Source organism: Puntigrus tetrazona, unplaced genomic scaffold, assembly GCF_018831695.1.
Source record: "Puntigrus tetrazona isolate hp1 unplaced genomic scaffold, ASM1883169v1 S000000663, whole genome shotgun sequence".
Lineage (NCBI taxonomy): Eukaryota > Metazoa > Chordata > Actinopteri > Cypriniformes > Cyprinidae > Puntigrus > Puntigrus tetrazona.
The window spans coordinates 116,170-121,536 of NW_025048284.1; positions in this window are offsets into that span (position 1 = coordinate 116,170).

Below are 5,367 nucleotides of genomic sequence, written 5' to 3' on the forward strand. Positions count from 1 at the left end.
CTCTGTAGCTCATGCTCGTCGTGGTCCCCCATTGGTTGCTTAAACCAATGATGTCATTGCGTTCTAAAAGGGGGCGGGACAGTAACACCTTAAAGGGCTATGAAGAGTTTCAAGGGTTTGGGGTCAAGTTTTCTTGAGCACAAATAGAGCATACCTAATCTATAGCTTCATTTTAGCCATACAGCACTGTATATATTTTATGGGTATTAATGCATCATATTGTACAAATAAAAATCATTTTCATGATGTGAAGCAATTCTATTCAGTTGTTATAAGCCAAATTACCTCTAATATTTACACCAGTTTAATGTAATTTATAAGATAAAACTAGACAAAAGCTACATACAGATTTTATGTCATAGCTGTCCGGGCCTACAGTTTCTGGAGGGCCAGTGTCCCTGCGGAGTTTAGCTCCAACAACTAATTGAACTCATCTGAACCAGCAAATCAAAGTCTTCAGGATGCATTTTGTTTTATATATAGCATAGCCTATAGCCTATATAATATTTTAAACTGTATTGACTGAATAATTTACTTATACAAGGAATTTGCATTAAAAAGAAACATTAATATAGTTTATATATACTTTTAATATACTTTTTGAAATGTTTAAATTTAAATAAAACAAACAATATAATTAAGATAATAATAATAATCATAATCATAATCATAATCATAATCATAATCATAATAATAAGAATAAGTTTTAAAAGCATTTTTGCCTCTATATAGATATGGTGAAAAATAAAATGTAGGAACATAACATGACCACTAGAGAACACTCTCTTTTTAAAAATAAATGAATTGCACGAGCCTTTTAGTCTTGTTGTTAGTCAGAAGAGCTATTGATAAATCCTATGCAACTGTGTAAAGGCAGAAAATATTAGTTATTTTGAAAAAAAAATATGTGTTGAAATACTTGTTTTGAGTTAGAATGACTCATTTGCAGGGTTTTAAAATGTCTCCAATTTTTTTCCAAACTGAAAGAAGATGAAAACCATAATTTTGATGATTTCAGTTCTGCAGTTTGTCAAAAGAGGGCGCCGTATGAGCGACCACTGATGAAAAGCTCCAGCAAGAATAACAGAATAGGTATATATATATATATATATATATATATATATATATATATATATATATATATATATATATATATATATATATATATATATATATATATGTATATATTGTGTATGTATATATTTGCCTGTATAAAAGAGTGTGCAAATAGGTTATCCGCTGTATATATTTAAGAACTGTACAACAGAAATCTGATTTTTGTTATGAAAAATAGCAAAAGATTTTTTTTCACTTTTTTAGCTTATTCATACTAGCTATTTAATACTATTACTAACATTTCAAGTAAGCTATATTAATGTAAAATACCTACAAATAAACAAGTCTCCAATGTGCACATAATGTTTGTGTAAAGCTAATGAACATAATATGCTAAAAGATGCACGTAATGTTTATACACACATTCATGTTGTAAGTAATATTTATTTTAAGAAAACAATATTATTTTCCCATTTTCGGAGAACATTGCACTTTAAGCCTGCGTATTTGTCATCATAGTCAATAAATGGCAACAACATCAAACAAATCTGTTGCATTCCACGTCAGTGCTTTTTTGGGGCTCCCTTTGTGCCAAACAGAACTAAAAAAAACTGATGACATGTGGAGCTTTGTGACCTTCACACCCTTGTTGCAGTACACAAACGCTCTCAGCCTACTTGTCCTGAACGGCACTGACTTTCCAGGTGCACACAGCCCACACCGCCCACCGCTCTCTGGACCCGTTCAGCCCATCTCTTCCTCCCCTGTGGTCTGCCTCCCTCTCTCACCCACTGACCCACTGGCGGAAAGCGTGGGCACCGTGCGTCCAAGAGTCTGCTTTTAGAATGCCAGATGGCTATTTTCTTCCCCAAGCACTCTAAAAAAAGGACAGACTTACATAAAACTACCACTGCTAAAAATGCTGGTCCAGGAGAGATCTTTAGAGAACAAAGGAAACACGCCTCTATCAAACCAGTACTTCATAGCACCTATCCATGTTTCTTTTCAAACAACACATGCAAATGTGTGGATTTACAGCAGAGATGAGTCACTTTAAAAAATGTATTGTTTATGATGATGTGCAAATAAAAAGCTACTGAGCCACCAACTTTTAACACACTGCTATATAGATCTAATGGCATGTGATTCAAAGACAGCAAAACATTAGGTAACTTTTTCCATTTTAACACCAAAGTCAAATGTCAGTGATATTTATAGTACAAATCATGACTTGCACATGCAGATGTTGCCATGATGTGATATACGAAGTTGTATGACTTCTGTTAAATTTTGTTAAAGTGTGATGATATTGCTGGTGACAGGAAATGACCATATCCTCTTAAAGAATGTGTGGGTGTGCATATCAGCATACTGCTTGTCTCAAAGGTTACAAAATAAAGCAATGTCAGCTTTAGTGGTTAAAAATGATGTGCAGTTGTGACGTGCATGCGATAAAATAAAGTCCTGTTTAGCAAAATGGAAACTGTTGGGAAAATGGAAATGTTTTTTGGATGCCATTAAATAGGCCTTTTAATAAAATAATTCAGAGCAAAGGTTTGGATTGTTCCAACTGTTCCACAGTTTTACATAGTGATTATCAATTATATGTTTTATTTAAACAATATCAAGCTATCAGGTAGAGTAGATTGTTGATGTAGCAGATAAGTGGTGTGTCAAAAGATGTGTTTCTCTGAATAGTAACGGCATCACTTCTAAGCTTCCGATAACAAAAAAAAAAATGTCTTTTATGATATTTATAAGAATGCGATTATAGCAGACTAGTGAGTACTTGAGAGTATATGTTCAATGTGATGATATTTAATGTCCATGACAACCTCTGCAGTCCCATTTAGCCACTTTTTCAAAACAATTAAAAGCTATTAACTACAGACCATATTTCAGCTATTTAATCATAAACTCACTGACTTCAGGATGATAGAAATTTTGGCTTACAAAAACACATAATCTTTGCACGATTCTTTTGGATAATTTTCCTCTAGAGCCCATTTGCTTTTACAAGTTGCACAGTACTTTGCGGCAAGCTGCATGATTTGAGATATAATTTATATCTGTAGCACAAACTTGTAGGTTGAGTTTCACACCTTTGTTGAATACTTATAATAATTGGTTTATTCCAGTCCCTGACATTATAATGGTGCTAAAATCCTAGGGCAAAACAAATTAGCATATTCTTTATCCGCTTTTACTGACATACTGTATAAAATCAGAGAAGAATAGTAAACACTTCAGTAAACTGCATGAAAATGATTGAAATGTCTTCAAGTCTTTCTTCATGGGAAGCAATGCTTATACAATGTCAGAACTACAAGACATGGAGAGCGGAAGCAATCAGAAGTGTTCCAGTGACTAATCTACGGCTGGGTTAATAAAGGCACGGATGTGTTTGGGGTGCTACTTCCTGTAACCTTGGCATCAGTTGCTAGGTGATGGATGGAGTGGAGACAAAAGGTGTCAAATTTTACCTTAACAGGATTTAACAAATGGTTGAAACTGGATAGTTCAACCCCCAACCCCAACAAACTCCCCTCATTCGAAAAAAGGAACATTCTGTCATTAGTTTCTTTCTTCCACTGAACACAAAATGCGTTATTTTGAAGAATATTGATAATCACACTTATGTTACACAAATATGTATATGCTGGTTAGGCATGTTTTGAAGCATGGCAGCTGGTTTGAGCTTAAGATGGTCCTTAGATGGTCATGAGCTGGTATGAAAAAAATGCTATGCAATTATAATCTGAGGTGACTCATCTCACTCTTTTACATCTCACTTTTTTTTTTTTTTTTTACCAGCAATCACAGTTTTTCCACCAACCTCAGATCATTTTCAGCAGACCATTAGCATTTTTAATTGTTCACCATTCCATGGTTTCACAGTAGGTCTCCAGCAGAACTGTAAGACTACGAGTGGACTGATTTTATTTTGCCCTCCCTCTTCCTTTCATTCATTCATCTTTTCTCTATGCCTACTCTTTCTCCTCATGGCAGATGTCAGCAGCCTACTCTCCCCTCAGTGGGAACAGGAGGCAGCCCACTCCCACTCCCGCTTGCGTCACGGAAAGGAGAGAGGCTTCCGAAAGTGGAAGACAGATGGGAGAGGCATCCATTGATGAGAACTAAATCCACACAGACTGCGATTGAGGCATTTGACACTTCTGTACTAATGCATTAATGAGTGGTAATGTGAGAGTTGTGCTCATAAGATGCAGATGAGTAATGCGAGAGGAATATTTATTAATTTATATTACTTATTATTAGTATTCATTTATTTATTTTTGCAAACTGGTTAGATATGAGTTACCTTCTTTTTCAGGTATTTTTTTAATGTGTAAAATTTTGTTGTAAAATCCATCTTAGTAGCCCAGCTCTTAGTAGCCCAGTCTTGTATCTAATAACATATTTCAGTGTATTTTCTTACCTGTAGTCTGAGAAATGTTCTTTTTTCAAGATTAACCTTTCATGGACACCTGAAAGCGGAAGGCAGTGCTTTCTTCTATAAAAACTTTTTTTTCTTTTTTTTTTTTTACTTTGCAGTAGTATTCTAAAAATGGTTGCATGAAATGCTTTTGTTCTAATTCAGAAACCTGTTACATATGGAGGACTCAATGAGAGGGTACAACATCATCTGGTTCTCTGAATTACCATCGCCATGGCAACCTGATGCACATCCGTATGACATCACAGCCCACTCAGTCAAGCTATCAGGGACAGAATGTGATTTGAGAGCACACTCTGTGTGAGTCTACAAGACTCTCCAACCAACAATTTTCTTAATAATTTAAGTGTGTGTGAGTGTGTATATATATAATATATATACATAATGTATGTATATACATTACATAGATATTATATATTAACATATTATAACTATTTTGAAACTATTAGACACTATTTAGGTGAATTAAACATTAAACAAATTTTGAACCTCAGTTTCAGAAAAAAAGACAATCATTTTAGGGAAAACAACATGTCTTTGCCTATTTTATAATTGTGGAATTTTTGGCATTTCAAAATAATTTGTTGGCAGATCTGTTCTGGCACCTTCTCTCTTGCACATGTGTCTATTGCAGCATGCCGTGATGACATGTTTCTTGTGTCAATGTCAGTAAGCAGGGTGGTTCCGTCAATAAAATCTGGGAATATGTGAGCTAATTTAGCAGGCTGAATGAAATGCTTCTTCTGCCACTGTAAGGTCCCTCTTCACAGAACCATCAGCTAGTGACGCAGGCAATTTCACACACATCCTGCCAGCTGGTAGCAGTGTGGCCCATCCAACAATTAATTTCCTGA